We start from the raw sequence: 18765 nt of genomic DNA on the forward strand, positions 1-18765 counted from the left end.
GCTAATTAACTGACTCTGAGGTGGGGAGGTTATCCTGGATTATCCGAGTGGGCACAAAATAATCACAAGAGTCCTTGAAAGTGGAAGCAGGAGGCAGAGCTGAGTCAGTGTCAGAGGTGTGCAGCATGAGAAAGGCCCCGCTGGCCATTGCTGCCTTTGAAGATGCAAGGGCTCCATGGACCAAGGAGTGTGGGCGGCCTCTGGAATCTAGAAAAAGAAAGACAACAGATTCTCCCTGAGAGCTTCCAGAGAGGGATGCAGGCCTGCCAACACCCTGATTTTAGCCCAGGGAGACCCATTTCAGGCTTCTGACGCCAGAAGTCTAAGTCAGTAAATTTGGGTTTCACTAAATTTGAGATAATTCGTTATAGTAGCAATAGGAAACCAGTGTAGCAGGTCAGTCAAGGAGAAGCAAAATTCACTCAGGAGGTAACCTCTTCCTTAAAGTGGTATTTATCACATGATCAATATGAACACACCTTCTATGCTCAGATATGTTATTCCATGTGACCCACTTCAGCAAGCACCTGTTGGTCCCATTTTGTACATTTTCTCTTTAGGATTAGAGCCAGAGTTTATTACATGAAACATTTTTTTTTTTTTTTTTAAGCAGGAGGGATTATTTTGTCCTTTGGTAGCTGGCTATTTGAAATGTCTTGCAATAACATCCAAGCTCTTTTTTCCCAATCAGGAATTACTTTAGAGTGGTAAATGCCGGGGGTGGGAGGTGGGGGGGATGGGGGTTGGATAGCGCACATTTTATATTTCCATCAGTTGGCCAAAGCAATATTATAGGAGTCCTAAGTAAGCACATGGGGGCGGGGGGAGATGCCTGGGCAGCTGCACTGGGCAGTGGTTTCTAGTTACCAATTTTATGTGAGGAAGTTGGGGTTTGGCCAATCCAAGGAGCTAGTTGTAGTTACAGGGACTCCAAGGCCCTGGAATGTTGCTTCTCACATTCCACACGTTTTGAAACGATAAAAGCAACACTCGTTTTAGAGGGAAAAAAATTCACTTAAATCCCAAAGGGAAGGATTAATGCAGCTATTGAAAGGCACCTATGGACTACTGGGTGGTGGTGGGGGGACTGCACATGCGGACTGCGGTGAGAAAGGGGCCTTCTCCCAGACCCTGCCCCGCCCGGCTCCCCCCTCAATGCACCTGCTTCCCCCACTCAGTGCACCTGCCCTCTCTGCTGGGCTCCTCTCTCTGACCCCAGAGTCCCTTGACTATGATTCTCCTCCACTCCCAGGCTTTCAAAGAAACACTTAGAAATCCCAATAATGCATCTTGCCCTCTCCTCTTCAAAAAGGAGAGAAGAAATGCTTCTGAGGAGAGAGGACACTTTTTCAGTGACCCTTTGCTAACTAACCAAAGAATCCAATTGAATTCAACCAACAGTTACTCACTCAGGAGAAGGGACCCAAATACTATGGGACAAGGGGATCTGCACTGACCCTTCATGCTCCGCAGCGGTAGGACTTGTTAGGGGCCGGATGGTGCCTCCCCTGCAAATCCCTGTGTTGAAGGCTTCACCCCAAGGGGGTTAGTGATGTTAAGATGAGATCCTTCCCATGGGCCTTACTCTCATAGGACTGCTGTCCCTTAGGAGAAGGGGAGGCTGGGGCAGAGAGGGAGACATCAGGGACCCTTGTGCAGGATGGAAAGAGCACGTGAGGCCCCAGGAGACATCGACCATCCATAAGCCCAGCAGAGATGCCTCAGAAGAAACTAGCCCTGCCGACACCTTGCTGTCAGACTTCCAGCCTCCAGGACAACAAGGGAGTAAATTTTGTTGTTTAAGGCCTGACCCCCTGCCCCGTAGGTAGCACTTTGTCATGGCAGCCCCAACAGACTATTACAGACTATTACAGTCCTTAAAAAGTCAAACTGTTATACTCCCTGGGAGCCAACCACTGTTTCGCCTTAACAGCAGCCCATGCCAGAGCTCTGGGGTTCTGGGGTGCCTGGGGGGCTCAGTCGGCAAAGTGTCTGCCCTCAGCTCAGGACATGATCTCAGGGTCCTGGAATCGAGCCTGACATCAGGCTCCCTGCTCACTGGGAAGTCTGCTTCTCCTCCCTCTGCAATCTGCTCCCCCAGCTTGTGCCTGCTCTCTCTTGCTCTCATGATCTCAAATAAATAATCTTTTTTTTTGGGGGGGGGGGGGGTCAAATAAATAATCTTAAAAAAAAAACAAAAAACAAAAGACCAAACTCTGGGGTTCCAGTGTGGAAGCCTGAAGCTGGCTCCTGCCCCATGCTCAGCACTTCCCTTCTAGGCAGTGCCCCCTTACCCCCCCTCCCCCGCCCAGTGTTTCCATTCCTGCTTTCGATGCTGCTTGCCTCTCTCCTCACCGTGCACTGTGCACTGTGGAAGCTAGGAGAAGCCATGGCTTCTCTGTGCATTGCCCCTTGCCTTCAGCCCTGGCACATTACATGGCACAGAGCAGATGGTTTTAAATGCCTGCTAAATCCGATCATGTCCCTAATCAGTGCACATTGCTTATCTTCCACAAAAAGTGGTACAGACAACTGCCCTGGACACCCTAAGGGGAGGCACCACCAGACCCTCTGGGAAGGGAGGGCACTGGGTCCAGAAAAGAAATGAGGCCTTCCGGGATGCCTGGGTGGCTCAGTGGTTGAGCATCTGCCTTTGGCTCAGGTCATGGACCTGGAGTCCTAGGTCAAGTCCTTCATTGGATTCCCCAGGGAGCCTGCTTCTCCCTCTGCCTCTGTCTCTGCCTCTCTGTGTCTCTCATGAATAAATAAATGAAATTAAAAAAAGAAAAAGAAAAAGAAATGAGGCCTTCCGATGGCGATTCCTGTAAACACCTCCGAGATGGATTGGTCTTCTGCCTCAAATACGCTGTGCTAGGTGTCCTGTGCACTGGCTGCGTGGGTCAGCTCTGAAAATGGAGTGACAGATTCTGCTTGGGAGGCGGGGAGCAGGGGCTGGGGAAATAATCACAGAGGCCTCCCTTTGGGAGAATCACTCATTAGCACTCTGACCCGGGGCAAGTTAGTCAATCTCTTTATCTTCTAAACAGAGATTATAGACCATATTTTGAAAAGATGACGTGAATATGAAATGGAAAGTCGAATCAGAAACCGCAGTAACGTAAGGCCTCACACATCGCAGGTGATCAGTAGCCGTGAGGAAGAAGAGGGTCCCTGCCTTTGAATGGGCAGCAGGCTCACACTGGGCATTGAGGGCTGGGACACGAGGAGGTATTCCAGGCAGAGGGTGGAGGAGAGAAAAGGCTGGCCAGGGAGCCCTGGGTCATCTCATGCAGATGGGGAGCAGGACAAGTTCGGGAGCATCGAGGGAAATCAGAAAGGCAGAGTGGGTCTTCAGGGCCCAGGTGAAATCAGTGTTCTTTATCTTCTATTTAATTGAGAGGCTTTTCCAAAGAGTGAGTGACAAAGGGGTGGAGACCTGCCATGGAGGGACCACTGAGAAGGCTATGGTCCTTACCAGAAGGAGGGAGTATGAGCTGGGGCAGGGGCCGGAGCAGGGGCCTGCAGATGGGAGGGGTCCAGAATCATTTCCAAGGTTGGATTTACCCATAGATAAAGCTTGGGCCTTTATTTACTGAGGAGTAAAGGGTGGGGCAAGTCTAAGCTTCCTCCCATTTTTCTAGCCTGAGCAGTTTCTCTAGGTGGTAAGGCCAGAAAGTGACCTGGGAGACAAAAGATGTTATTGGGTGGGGACGCTTGGCTGGCTCAGTTGGTAGACATGGGTCTCTTGATCTCGGGGTTGTGAGTTTGAGCCCCACACTGGGTACAGAGATTACCTAAAAATAAACTCTTAATTTTAAAAAAAGGGAAGGAATTTCCCTTTTAAAAGGGAATTAAAAGAAGTTGTTGGAATTTGTCTGTTGTTTGGGGGAAGGTGGTGGAGCAGGTGCAATGAGATTATGGGCGTGTTAATTTCACGAAGCTTTTGGGTACCTGGGAAGAGATGTGTGGCGAGTTTGTCAAAACTGGGCCTGACTCTCTGTAGGTGAGCTGGGATCCGTAGGTGTCTCTAACGTCAGCAAAGTGCTGGTCTGAGTTCTTTATTGTATGGACTCATCCCATCCTCATAACACCCCGTGAGATGGACAGTATTACGCGCCTCATTTTACCGATGAGGGCTGTGATGAACTCAATTGTGCCGGCCTCCCCCAACTCATAGTTTGAAGCTATCAGTCCCCAATGCACCTGTATTTTGGAGACAGGGTGTTTAGGAGCTACTTAGGGTTACCTGAGGTCATAAGAGGGGAGCTGGCGGGGCTGGAGGGGAGGGCAATCCACTAGGGCTAATGAGAAAAGAAAGAGACAGCAGAGTTCTCTCTCAGCATGCACACAGAGGAAAGGCCAGGTGAGGTCCCAGCAAGAAGGCAACTGTCTACAAGCCGCCAAGAGAGTTCCCTGGTGGCACCTTGATCTTGAACTTCTCCTCTCCAGAACTGTAAGAAAATTAACTGCTTTAATTTATTCTAAGTTAAAAATAAATGTGTAAGCCACCCAGTGTGTAGCGTCCTGTCATAGCAGCCCGAGATAAAACAAAGGCACTTAAGCACAGAGACATTAATTAAACTTCCTGAAGGTCACACAGCCGGTAGGGAACAGAGGCAAGATCCGACTTAGGGCAGTCTTTGCTTTTAACCACTAGCCTCTCTGCTTTAACTCCTGATCCTCCTTCTTCTTTTTAAAAAGATTTATTTATTTAGAAGATCTTATTTATTTATTCATGAGAGACATCCAGAGAGAGGCAGAGACACAGGCAGAGGAAGAAGCAGGCTTCCTGCGGGGAGCCTGATGCGGGACTCGATCCCAGGACCCTGGGATCATGACCTGAGCCAAAGGCAGACACTCAACCACTGAGCCACCCAGAGGCCCTGAACTCCTGTTTCTCTAGAAGATGTGCATGCATGCGTGTGTGTGTGTGTGTGTGTGTGTGTGCGCGTGGAGGGGCAGGATCTAGAGATGGAGAGAAAATGGGCTGTCCCCTTCTTCTGGGAGGTTGACGTCTGTGGCTCCACTGCACCAGTGTGCTTCCTGGGACGAGCAGCTTCTTTTAAGTCCAGTGATTGTTTTGCTGAGGCAGCATGGCTGCCTTCCAGCATTTTCCATAGCGGGCTGTCAGACCCCGGGGGGATGGCCCTTGCGTGGAACAAGAACAAGCGGCTGGCGCAAGGCAGGTGGAGCCGTCTGGCTTGTTGCGGCCGGGCGCCGGCAGCCCTGACCTCCCCTCTCGGCCTCCCCGGTGTGTAAGCCATGGGACAGTCACAGAGGCACCGCCCAGGGATGTCATGGGCCAGCCCCGTGCAGGGGCAGGCAGTGAGCACAGCAGAGTGTGCAGACTTGTCAGGTCACTATGTTGCACACCTGGATCGAACATAACACGTGCAACTATAATGCAAAGGGGGGGGGATTGTCCATGAGGCTGAGACCTGGTAGAGCGTCTGGGAGCCCCACCACCAGGCCGTAGCTGTGGTTTGCAGGGGAGCTTTTGTTCTTTCCCGTGTCGCTGAATTAATAATCGGGCGAGGGTGGGAGGACACAGAAGGAATAGCATCGAACTGGTTTTCTCTTGGAGACCCTCGGATGCATTCCCGGTAATTGTTTTGGATTTCCAGCTCTTTCCCCTTAAAACACATTTTGAGGAATTGCTTTTCTTTTTTTTCCCCCCGTAGTTGTTTGTTTGTCCCTTTGCCTTGAAGTTTCTGAAATATTCCACAGCGCTGTCCTTGCCAATTCTGCAGAAGTGTTGCTGTTGCTCAGAGCCTGTTCACAGCCAAGTGGGAGAGTTTCTCCACAAACTGCCATTTCAGTGAAAACACAGAAAATAAAATGCAACCAAGCACATTACACAGAGGAGGGAGTGCTAAGTTCCCCGGCTGTGATGCGGCCTGGCTTGTCTGGCCCTGCCTCCTTGACCTTGAGTTTCTTTGCATTGGTTGGACACGAGTCTGCGTGTTGAGGCTTCCTGGGTCTCTTCTCCACCATTGAAGGCTTGTCATGGCTGGGAAAGTGTGCTGGCTCCCTAGGTCCTTTTCTGGAACCTCCTTCACCCTGCTCCCAACATGTGTCCTCAGGTGAGAAACTAAACAAATTCTTTTACTAGGAAGGTTATTCTTACCATTTTTAAAGATTTTATTTATTTGAGAGAGTGCGCACAAGCAGGGGGAGAGGCAGAGGGAGACGGACAAGCAGACTCCACGCTCAGAGCAAAGCCCCACAATCTGAGCTGAAATAAAGTCGGGTGCTCAACCCACGGGGCCACCCAGGTACCCCAAACAGTTTTTTTTAACATCGTCGTTCATCTCAGGTGTCTTTCATTTTCAAAGAAGGCTGATGGGTTTCCCAAATTTTATGTGAGGATGAATTATGTGAGGATTTTATTAAGATGTAGATTTGGATTCGGTGTGTCGGAGATGGGGCCTGGGACTGTGCATTTTCTGAAACCAGCCGACAGTGCTGGTTTACAGACCACACTTTGAGTCACCAGATGTAGAGAAACACTGAATGGTTGAGTGGTTGTAGGGAATACTATTGGGGTGTACATTAGTCAAGGTTAAAAACAAATCAAAAGGAGATATTTACACACACACACACACACAGAAAGGTGTATGGCGAGAAGGTTTATTATAGGAATTAGTTCATGTGATTGCAGAGACGGACAAGTCCCAAGCTCTGTCATCTGCTCGCTGGAGACCCAGGAGAGCTGATGGTGTAAGTTTCCATCTGAAGGCCAGCAGGCTCAGACCCAGGAAGAGCTGAAGTTTCAGTTTGAGTCTGAAGACTGGAAAAGACCAATGTCATAGCTTATCCGGTCAGGAAGAGGAAAGCCTCCTTACAGAAGGGTCAGCCTTCTGGTTCTATTCAGGCCTTCAACTGATTGGATGAGGCCCATCCACGTTAGGAAGAGCAATCTGCTTTGCTCAGTCTGTTGATTCAAATATTAATCTCATGCAGAACAGCCTCATAGACACACTCAGAATAATGTCTGACCAAACGTCTGGGTACTCTGTGGCCTAGTCAAGTTGACTCACGAGATGAAGCACTATGAGAGGGTGTATCCTCTCTTGGGAGTCTTCTTCATGGCTCTTGGGTTGTCCTTGTTTATCTTCTTGGCATTCTTCGGTCAGAGGATCCAGATGCGTCCCCTTGTCAGCCTGATGTCCATGGCTGGACCCGATCTCCATGCTCTCAAGGGCAACTGTCTACATAACACCTGGGCCTGCCTCACGAATTCTGGCATAGAAACACCAGATGACACTTTACACTTATGTTGAACCCTGTAATACAGTTGGACCTTTCACACAGCAAACACCTAGTACAACTCATACGTGAAGGACAGGCTATGTAATGTGAAAATGTCGGGCTCCTTGTTCAAAAATTAGGGTTAAAAAAATTAGGATTTTCAAGACAGCAATAGCAGAGCAGGAAACCAAGTGTGCAGCCCTTCTGAGTGCAGGATCCTGTGGGATTACAGAGGTCCTATATCCATTAGGCTTGCCCCTGTTCAAATGGACATCCGGGTCAGGAACAGAGGTGACACAAGTAAGCACGTGGGCCCATCTCTGCGGTGTAGCCTTACTAGGGAAGGCTACTTGTTGTGACTTAACTACATTTGTATTTCGTGAGGCTTTCAGTCAACAGTGACACAGAAGAAAATGAAACAGAAGAAAATGTTGACTTGGGGCTGGAGGTGAGGTCATGTACTAGAAACGTAATTTCTGCTCGTTCTGCTCGTTCTCTTGTCCTACACCCTTAATTCTGCCTCCGACCGCTCCCTTTTCTCCTCTTCATGCCAACGCTGTGTTTTCTTTAGATGTCAACAGTGCCCTCAGGAGATGGGATGCTAGAACACTCTGCCAGATGGCATTTGTCTGTGTTTTAATCAAAATGCCCCCCTCTCTTTGCCACAGTGTGAAGCAACAAGATACTGTGTGAAGCGGACAAGAAACAGCACAAAAGCCTGCGGTAGCTTTTGAGGTCAAGAAATGTATCCGAAGGGTGGATGAGCTTAATTCTGCTAACCTCCGGGGTAGCACCGTGATTGGGGGAGAGGCTCCCCAGGTCAGCCCGAGCAGATCCCGAGAGGCGAAGTCCTGATGTGTTGATGTGGGTGGGGCTCAGGGGGAGAGCGCATGATGGAAAGAACCCAAAGGGGTGCTTTCCTTTATATCCACCTCCCCCTAATGGGCAGGGCTAAGCCTTTCTCATATGGTCTTGCTCAGGGTTTTCAACCACGTAATGAAATACCATTATTCCATTTTTTTCTTTCTTTTCTTTCCTTCCTCCCTCTTCTTTTTTTAAAAGTCATCTCTATGCCCATGATCCCAGGTGCCCCTCATTATTCCATTTTATTTTATTTATTTTTAAAAAGATTTTATTTATTCATTAGAGACACACACACACACACACACACACACAGAGAAAGAGAGAGAGAGGGAGAGAGAGAGAGAGAGGCAGGCAGAGAGAAGCAGGCTCCATGCGGGGAGCCCGATGTGGGACTCGATCCCAGAACTCCAGGATGATGCTCTGGGCCGAAGGAAGGCACTAAACTGCTGAGCCACCAGGCTGCCCCTCATTATTCCATTTTAGAGATCAGGACACTGACTCGAGTCTTTCGTAAACCTAGCTAAACCCCAGAGCTAACCTTTATGAGTGTGCGCTGTGTGCCGTGTGTGACCTCATTTGAACCCCCTCAACATCCTTATGGGTTAGGTGGTTACTCCTCTTTCATAGAAGGAGAAAGTGAGGCCTGCAAAGGACTGAGTATGCTGCCCGAAGCTTCAGAGCTGGAGAGTGGTGGAGCTTGGATCCACACCGGCCAGAGGAACTCCTGACTGCCCTTAACTGCTTTTTAGATTTCCTTGGAGCAGCAGGAGCTGTGCCAAAGGTGATCAGGCGGGCCACTCGGGATTCATCTGAAGTTCACCTTGCAACAGTGGCACCTCCTTCACAACACGGCCACGCTGGCGGTGGCCCTGAGTGAGGCAGAGAGCTCCAACTGCTCACCTCCCGGGAAGCCTTTAGTTACCTCCCACTGACACAGGGCGCCTCAGCAGCTGCCACCATGCGCGTCTCCAGTGGAAGATGTTTACCAATTGATTTTTCAAGATTTCATTTACTTATTTTAGAGTGAAAGAGCACAAGCAGGGGGGTTAAGGATAGAGGGAGAAGGAGAGAACCTCAAGCAGACTCCTTGCAGGGCACAGAGATGGACTCAGGGCCGGATCTCATGACTGAGACCATGACCTGAGCCCAAATCAAGAGTGAGATGCTCAACTGACTGAGCCACCAGGCGCCCTGGGAGATGTTTATTTAAGACACAGTATTTTGGGATGCCTGGGTGGCTCAGCAGTTGAGCGTCTGCCTTTGGCTCAGGGTGTGATCCCGTGGTTCTGGGATCAAGTCCCATATAGGGCTCCCTGCAGGGAGCCTGCTTCTCCCTCTGCCTGTGTCTCTGCCTCTCTCTGTGTGTCTCTCATGAATAAATAAAATGTTAAAAAAAAAAAACAGTATTTGATGTTACTATATGCCAGGCACTCTTCTAAGCTTATGACTAATATTAACTCATTCATTCTCATGCCAGTCCTATATAGTGAGCACTACTGTCATCTCAGTTATAATGATGGGGAAACTGAGACACAGAAGTCTGAAGTAACTTGCCCAAGGTCACAGCTAGATGATGATGGGCTGACTTGAAAGTAGGCAGCCTAGCTCCAGAGGACATGCACTTCTGAACATACTTTGCAAAAAACACTGTATTCATATTCATATATATATATTCCCATATATATATGAATATACACATATATTCTCCTTCCAATATGATGACTTGTAACTACTTAAGAAATTGCTCTTGGTACGCCTGAGTGGCTCAGTGGTCGAATGTCTGCCTTTGGCTCAGGGTGTGACCCAGGGTCTTGGGATCGAGTCCCGCATTGGACTCCCTGCAGGGAGCCTGCTTCTCCCTCTGCCTATATTTCTGCCTCTCTGTATGTCTCTCATGAACAAATAAATAAAATCTTAAAAATAAAATTGCGCTTCCTGCTGGGATGAAATCTTCACCAAGGAACAATTCTTCATTGAGAAGCTTCAGCAAGGTATTGGCTGAGACGAAGGCAGTTTTATGAAAGGGTATCTTTTGGAAAAATCTCACAAACTTCACTCAGAAAGCTCCCTGCAACACCCATCCTGGCACCTGGTAGACATATCAGTCTTCAATCTCCTAATCTAACCATTCTCAAAATTGATGCCTAAGTAGCACTTCTAATCTTCAAAGGTCTTACCTCTAATTATAGCTCCTCTATATTTATTGATTAAATATTTTTGAGTGCCCCAAATATACCGAGCATTGCTCTAGGCACTAGGAAACAGCAGAGAACAAGACAGATAAGATTCTGGATGGAATGGAGTGCTGTGCTGGGGGCAGAAGACACACTTAATTGGCATTTCAGCCCACAGAATTCAGGGGGCAGTGGAGCCCTGGGGGTGGGGGGTGGGGTCTCTAACTTTGGATACAGGAGGTTCCCAGTACCTAAAAGGCTGCTGCACAGTTGGAATTTGGCAAATGTCTACTGCATGAATGTATTGCCTGCAAAACTGGGTTCTGAAGAATGGGTAGGAGCTAGTTAAGAGAGGGAAAAGTAGTGTGTGTGTGGTATTCTGGACAAAGGCAAGAGCCCAGTGGTGAGGGAGCAAAAAAGAGGTTTTTCAGTTCAGAAGAATGATTCTGCAGAGGAGAGATTTCAGGAGGGCTGGAGTAGAAAGACGTGGGAGGCCCTTGATGTGGTCGAGTGAGAGAAAAACCCGGAGGAGGGCATGGATTTGGGAAGTAGGCGACAACAGAGGGGAGGAGGAGGAGGGAGAAGCCAAGGAGGATTTTTAGTCCCCCCCCCCCCCCCCTTCAGCTTTACCCTCTAGGACACAGGCAATGCCTTTACGGTTCCTTTTGTTTTCAGCCACATAAGCAGGGGAGCCCAGGCCTTCCCACCTCTCAGGTTGTTAGGGAATGTCCCCCCAGCCTTTGTTCTCCTCAGTGGCGAAGTCCAAGGCTCTTAAAGTGAGGAGGGAGCTGTGGCCCGGTGTGGGGAAGCCTGGTTCCTCTCTACCGTCCCCGTCCCCGTCCGGCGTCGGCGTCCCCCACGAGCTCCTGCAAGGTAAAGGGCAAGCCTCGGTTCCGAATTTCACAAGCAGGCACCAGGGGGTCCCCGTGAACCGTACTGGGCCCCGTAGGTGGATGCAAGGCCCAAGCCCCACGCCGTGATCTTAAGTTCCCTGGCCGGGCCGGGCGGGGCGCCGCGGGGAGTCCAGGGCTCCCGGCGTTCGGGGAAGGCGGCCCTGCCGCACCTGGCGCCCGGCTGGCGCTGCCTCCCGCAGCGTCCGGGGAGGGGTGGCGTGAGGGCTTCCCCGCCTCTCCTCAGAAAGTTCCCGTCTCCCCCTGGAGCCAGGCGCACGCCTCCCGAGCCAGACCACGTGTCGCAGGTACGTTTTTCTCGGCTCTCCCCCGCCCCCGATCCGTCCCCCCTTCCTCCCAGCCTTAGGTGGCAGGAAAATCCTTTACCTCCGACCAATCCCACTGACGCCGAGCCGCGCGCGCGCGCCAACTCGAGCTCCTTCTCCGCGCGTCATTGGCCACCTCCACCTAGGCGGAGTGACAGGCAGCTCGGCCGACCTATAGCCGGAGGAGGCGGAGGCCGCTCGGCCCTCTCGAAGCCGCTTTGTTAGGGGCTCCCCCGCCGCCCCCCAGCCCGCCGCGCCTCCGCCGCCTCCCCCCGCTGCCCGCCCGGCCGCGCCGCCGGAGCCCCGCGGGGTGGCAGCGCCGGAGCGCGCGGCGCCCGCATCCTCGCCGCCGGGCGCGGGGGCCGGGATGCCGCGCGGGCACCCAGCGTGCTGCTGTTGTCGCTCCAGCCCAAGTCCGAACGCCCCGCTCCTGCATCCGCCGCCGCCGATTGGCCGCCTGGAGGCGGAGCGATTGTCAGGCGGCCCAATCGGAGCGCGGTTTCCCACGGGCTGCCGTGGCCCCGCCCCCCAGGCCGCCGGCGGAGGCGCCCTGACAGCTCCCATTGGCAGACGGCGAGCGGGCCGGAGCGCGGCCGGGCCGAGCAGCGCCGCCGCCGTCGGGCGCGCAGCTCTGCAGCGCCCGCAGCCCCCGGAGCCCGGCGTCCCCGCATTGTCCCCGGGCCGGTCGCGGGAGGTCCGGGGCGAGCGTCGCGGGTGAGTTCTGCGGGCGGGCCGCGCGGAGCCGCCGGGGGGTGCGGTGGCGGGCGCGTCCTGAGCCCCGGCCGCCGCAGCCTGGGCCTCCCGGGGTCCTAGCTCCCCGGCTGCGCTCTGCCGTATTGTTCCGGGGCTCGCACACTTGGAGGTGAGGACTGGCGGCTGGCGGGCGGGAGGCTGGCGGGAGGCGGGCGGGCCAGCGGCGCCCAGGTGCCAGGTGCCCAGGTGCCCAGGTGCCGGGCGCCGGGGAAAGTGACAGCGTCCGGGCGGCGGCACTTCGCATTTGTCGGCTGATTCTTATCAACTTCGGGGAGGGCGTGCGCGCGTGTGTGTGCGCGTGTGTGTGCGCGCGCGTGTGCGTGTGCGTGTGCGTGTGCGTGTGCCGCGGGGCCCGACTCGGGCAGCCCCGGGCCCGGCTCTCCGGCGACGCCGCGGGCGCTCACCTTGGCGATCGGCGCGGCGCTCGGGGCCGGAGCCGCGGGGCGCAGCGCCCGGGGGCCGCCGCACGGGGCCGGGGACCCGCTGCCCACCCGGGGGGCGGCGTTGCACGCGGCCTTCGCGCGCGCGCAGACAATGACGGGCCCGGGCGCCCCCGGCCGCGCCGCGCTCTCCCGCGGGCCCCGCCGCCGCGATGCTGCCCGCCGCCCTCCCCCGGCCGGGGGACCCGCTTTTGTGTGCGGACCTCGCCCCTGGGCCGGAGCCGCGCGCTGCGCTCCCGGGCCCAGGCCGCCGCCGCCCCCTCCGCGCGGGCAGACGTCGGTGCGCGCTGTCAGGTGCCGCCCCCTGCCCGGCCTCGGGGACACGCTGCGGGGCAGCCGGCTCGCCCGCGCCTCCCGCCCCCGGGCCGCGCTCCGGAGGCGCCCGGGCCCCGCGGGGCTGTGTGGGGCCGCCGGCCGTCGGGGCGCGCACCGCGGCGAGCTCGCCTCCGTGCCCCGGCCAGCCCCGGTGGCTCCGCGCCGCCCGCCCCCGCGTCCCCGCGTCCCCGCGTCCGGCGAGCCTGGAAGGACGCGCGCGAGCCCTTGGGGCCGCCGGGCAGCTGGCGAGGAGCGGAGAGCCCGGGCGCTGCGGTCGGAGTCCCCGGTCCCGGCCCTGCCCAGTGCCCCCCGCGGGCCGACTGAGCCGGGCCGCGCTGCTGCATCTCGGTCTCCCCGAGTCTCAGTGGCCGAGTCTGTAAAGTGGGGTGATGTGTATTCCCTCCCGTCTGTGTGTGTGTGGGGGGGGGGGACGGGGGAGCAGGGGTTAAAAACACAGTAAAAAATAATCAGTTTAGCGCAGTGATTGCCACAAATGAAACACTGCAGTGATGTTCCCCAGTTAGAGGGGATCTAATGATCTAATGGTGTTCCCTAATGAGAGGGGATCTATCCAGGGGGCAGACCCGTGTCTCTTCAACACTTCCCTGGCTTCTGTTTTATTTTAGAAAGCTTGAAGGACTGTTTTCAGCCTCAAAACCGGGTCTATTTTACTTGGCCTTAGGTTTGATTATAGTTATCTAATCGCTTTCGGCTCCTTTTTTATGTGTTTGAATTTCCATTAGGTTTTTGTTGTTAACGTTTTCTTCTTCCCTCTTCGTTAAGGCTGTGCTGAGGCCCAGGCCTGGGTTGGGAGGACACCTGGGCCAGGTGGGAAGCGGTTTCCACCGAACCAATGGGCGCTGTGCAAAGTGATTAGCACCCGGATGGAGGGAGGTTTGAACAAAGAGGTACCTGGAGGCCGGGAGACAACACTTCCTGGTAGAACTGAAATTTGAGCCATGTCTTGTGGCAGAAGTTTAGTTAATCCTTGGTTTCTAGAATATGCTCTTTTGTACCCCCACCCTAAAGAGCCCCACCAAGGGAGGTTGTCTTTGCGTGGCAAACACCAAAGTTGCTAAGTAATGATCTTTGAATACAGGAGAAAGAAACCCAAGGTGGAGGCTTGACTGTCCAGGGAAGGTAGAAGGAGAGACTTGATTTCACTGAGTCTTTAAAATGCCCTTATCTGTGTTTTGACTGGTTTTTCCTCTGCTCCACCAGCCCGGCGTTGCTAGTTTTTCTAGGCAAAGAGAGAAGCCAGTTCCATACAGGGAAAACAAAAACAAAAACGAGAAAAAAAGCCCCTCTACAGCCCCAAATCAGATAGTTTAAAAGAGACAACCTCAGGCTTGGCTGCAAAGAAAGATCGTATTGGAAAAGATGTTTCCAGGTTCAACACCCTTTTGCTGGGTGGGGCAAATGGTTGAGCTAGGTGCAGTAACATCGACTTCAGGGGTCTCGACCGGCCCAGTAAAGCACACGAGCCCAAAGGAGGTGAGGGGCTTGCAGTCTGTCCTGGGGGCGCAGAAGCCCCCAGGGAATGCTCCCTATACCATGCTGCTCCCCCCGCCTGCCTCGGGCACCCCCAGGAGGCTTGGCTCCCGCATACAGAAGAGCCAGGAGCGTTCTTGCTAGATAGATATCAATTAATATACGAGATAACCCATTTAATGTTCTGCTAACGATGATTCTGAGCCTTCTTGCACTTGTTCTGGGAATTCTCTGGCCCTTAGGGATGTGGAAAGGCAGCTGTGCCCCCTGCTGCCGTCGGGGGATCAAATCAATTGGGGGCCTACACTTAAAAGGGAGCACGTGGCTCGGAAATCTCATTAGCTGACAATTTCACTCCTCTCTGACGCTCGTCCAAAGAGCTTTGACAAAGACTTCCTCTCCCTCCGCAAGTTCTCCCTCCCAGCTTCCCTCTCCTCCCCTGCCCCCCTGCCTGGAAGGAAAGGCAGCCCTGGTCCAACCTTCTGTGGGTCAAAATTCCTGCCATCCAGGTGGCCTGCTGAAGCCCAGGCTCAGGCTTTCGAGGAGGGGGGGGCTGGTCAGAAATCCCATCCCCAGAGCTTTGCTGAGGGCCTACTGGGTGTGCTGGTTCACAACTGGTTGTGCTGGTTCACAACTGGTTGTTTCCTTTCCACGAGGAGCTTGCGGTCTGCAGGAGAAACGTTTTGTGCGACTGCACTTTAGTGGATGGGGAAGGTCAAGCCTGTGCTTCCCTTACCAGGAAGGCAGGTGAGAATATAGGAATCCCATTGAGACCTCCACTGGGAAATATCAGAAAGGGAGACAGATGGTGAGAGACCCTAACTCTGGGAAACGAACAAGGGGTGGTGGAAAGGGAGGTGGGTGGGGGGTGGGGGTGACAGGGTGACGGGCACTGAGGGGGGCACTTGATGGGATGAGCACTGGGTGTTATGCTATATGTTGGCAAATTGAACTCCAATTAAAATATGTAAAAAAAAAAAAATTAAAAAAAATAAAAAATTGAAGTTAAAAAAAAAAAGAAAGAAACCTCGACTGGAAGTCGGGTATGGCAGGGTATTCTGCTGTTGGAGAGTGCAGGAGGGGCAAAGGCTTTGGGAAGGCAGAAAGAGGTGGTTCCTATGGGCAATGTCCAGATTCCTGACCACCATGCAGGCTCGTGATAGAGAAAGATCCTTTTTTTTTTTTTTTTTTTTTTTTTTTTAAGATTTTGTTTATTTATTCATGAGAGACACACAGAGAGAGGCAGAGGGAGAAGCAGGCTCCCTCTGGGGAGGCGGATGTGGGACTTGATCCCAGGGATCACTACCTGAGCTGAAGGCAGATGCTCAACCACTGAGCCACCCAGGCGCCCCAAGAAAGATCCTTATTTTCGCCGTCTCCAGCCATTGGACTCCTGTATCTAAAACACTGCTCTGCGGGGGTTGTGTGTATGCACAGTTGTGTATATTCGACAGTCCTGCCTATACATATACATATTTTCCTTTCTAAATTAAGCAGATGGGTAGAGTGTATGTTTCTGAGTGTGTCTGTCTTGTATTTTTCTCATTATAGGACCAGAAAGAACTGGCCCCAGCAATGTTTTTCAGCTTTTTACAATTCTAGACTTCAGGTCATTTCATCTCTAAAAATTCAGTTTTTTTTTAAAGATTTTATTTATTCATTCATGATAGACACACACACACACACACACACACACACAGAGAGAGAGAGAGAGAGGGGCAGAGACACAGGCAGAGGGAGAAGCAGGCTCCATGCAGGGAGCCCGATGTAGGGCTCGATCCCGGGACTCCAGGATCACAGCCTGGGCCAAAGGCAGGCACTAAACCACTGAGCCACCCAGGGATCCCCTAAAAATTCAGTTTTTTATATAGGTAATCACTCCTGTGTTGAAAAAGAAAAGTTCTCATCAGTGTAGTCCAAATCACTTATTTAACACAATTTTTGTTTTTAAAGATTAAAGAAAGAAGGCCCTGAAAGATAAAGCAGTAGTGGGCCAGGGACAGAGTGTTTTGAAAATAAAACAATGCCCCAGTGTAAAAGGTACGGGATATTAGTAGTTCGGTGGGTTTTCCCCCTCCATCCCCTTTCCCACCTCCTGTACCTTCCTCCCCACCCCTCCAGCATAAGACTTGCACTGTTCCTGGGGTCTCCAGGGACCTCATTAAGAAATTCATAAAGGTCTAGACTGTGGTTACGGAAAGATTCCTCCTGTGCGTGGGTGAGATTCTTCTAGAAGACCTCGGAGCTCTTTTGCTCTGTGATGAGGTTCCTCCCCAGTGGGCTGAGGCTGAGCTCAGAGGCTTGCATTCCCCTGCAAACGGGGTCTCAGTTCATTGAAATGGTGGCAGAAGTTGGGGTGGGGGGAGTGCACAATCCTGCTGTGATAGAGGAGCTGGTCAATTGTGTGCCTTCAAAGGGTGTGACCCAGAGGGATGATGCAGGGAGGAGCTCCGTGGGAGGAAGGTTCTTCCAGCGGAGCCAGTGCACCCTCAGTTACAGAATGGGCCAAGGCCCTTTGAGTTTTGGTGCTGCCACAGAGTTTCTTTCCATACAGGGAGGCTTGGGTGCAGTTGGGGAGACAGGGGTCCCAGCATTTTGCCGCCCTTGAGCAAAACCAAAGTATGACATGAAAGGCATTGCATGTTCTTCTGGCCAGGGCCACTTTGAATTTATGAAGGAGGAGGGTTTTTAACAAAAGCCACCTATGTTATTTAGCACCAGGACCTGCCCCCACAGAATGTGATTTTATTAATGACCTGCTGATTAGCATACAGATGCGCGAGGAATTTAGAGGGTTGGAAGACGGTGGACCTGGGTGCCCTCCTTCCCCGCTTTGGCTTGGGATAGGCCAGGTCGGGGAGGGGATGAGACATTAGGCTATGGAGGTAAACTGAAGTTGCTTTTCCTTAAAAAACCCCAAACACTGTTCTCTATGGCGTCCATGGCAGGGACAGGCTGTCCCGCAGAAGGAACCTGTCTTTGGGGTGGCTGCCTCCAGGCCAGAGCTCTCCTGTCTGCCCACCCACCCTCCCTCCTCCTTGGCTGGGAGCTGCTAACCTTGTAAATAGAGATCAATTCTGGTTCCTGTTCCTGGATTCCTCTGTCCTCTGCAGAGGCGATAATGGCCCTGGAAGGCCACCAGGTCAGCCCTGGGGGAGGGGGGAGGTTAGGGTCTGAGAATGGGGAATTCATTCCTTCTATGGGATTGTTGGCACCAGGGAAATGGAGGCCTTGGGGTTTCCACCCTTTGCTCTTCAGGAGAGGGGCTGGCCCTGGGCCTGATGGCCACAGGCTGAGTCCCAGGCGTCTGGCTTGCCTCCCCTTTCTCCTAGCCACGTTGGAGGCCTCCCCGGGTCTAGAGGATCCCGGCCCCAAGCCTGACCCACTCAGGGTGCCTTCAGATCCTGGAGACAAGATCTCTTTGACCTACCTGGGCTGGGTGGAGCGCGTTGGCTGAATTGCGGGCGAGTGGAGATGTCCAGCAGGAAGGTCTGGGAGTCCCTGGAACTCATTAGCTAGTTTCCACTCGCTTTTTGGGCAGTGTTTTAGAGGCCCAGAACTGTGGGTTTATTTTGCCGTTAACTTCTTATGTGGATTTGGGGTTTTTTTGGGACTTAAAAGGAGCCTGACCCAACTGAGCTAATGTGTTCGTTTTTACTTTTTTCTTTTTCTTTTTTTTTTTTTTTTTTGTGGCAAAATGTGCATCTTCATCTCCTCCCAGTTCGCAAGGTTGTCCTTGGAAAGTGAGGGCATTTAGCAGGCCGTAGGCCTTCCCCCCCCTTCTGATACCTGCAGGGCAGGGGGGCCCCTTGCCATGCCAGTGAGGCCTGAGCTCTCCAGGTACCCAGGACACTCCTGCCCTGCCTCTTGCCTGGTGTCATGATTGGATTTACCATCTGACACCCCCAGAAGCACCCTACTTCCGCTGTCCAGAATCAAGTCCCGGGTGTCCAGGGATCCCAGCCCTGGGTGGCTTAGTGGTTTAGTGCCTGCCTTTGGCCCGGGGTGCGATCCTGGAGTCCCCTGATCAAGTCCCACATCAGGCTCCCTGCATGGAGCCTGCTTCTCCCTGTCTGTGTCTCTGCCTCTCTCCCTCTCTCTCTCTCTGTTTGTGTGTCTCTCATGAATAAATAAATAAAGTCTTAAAAAAAAACTCCGGGTGTCCGAGTTGTGACTCTGACGATGTTTTAAATAGCCATGTGTAGTACTTTCCCGGTGGCAAATTCTGCTGCGTTCTGGTGGTAAGCAGTGTGTCTGCCTT

At 52.9% G+C, this 18765-nt stretch overlaps 1 protein-coding gene across 6 annotated transcripts in view; it reads left to right on the forward strand.

Annotated features, from left to right (window-relative positions):
- Nucleotides 1-18765, forward strand: part of TIAM1 (TIAM Rac1 associated GEF 1) — a 474570-nt gene that overhangs the window by 81707 nt on the left and 374098 nt on the right. The window contains exon 1 of one of the 6 annotated variants that reach the window (XM_072740857.1): nucleotides 12069-12219. The exons of 2 other annotated variants lie outside the window; for them this stretch is intronic. The gene's annotated coding sequence lies outside the window, so the exon portion shown is untranslated. Of the gene's footprint in view, nucleotides 1-12068; nucleotides 12368-18765 lie in introns of those variants that run through there. 3 more of the 6 variants (XM_072740860.1, XM_072740858.1, XM_072740859.1) reach the window with 3 other exon arrangements.

The sequence above is a fragment of the Vulpes vulpes genome, chromosome 15, assembly GCF_048418805.1.
Source record: "Vulpes vulpes isolate BD-2025 chromosome 15, VulVul3, whole genome shotgun sequence".
Lineage (NCBI taxonomy): Eukaryota > Metazoa > Chordata > Mammalia > Carnivora > Canidae > Vulpes > Vulpes vulpes.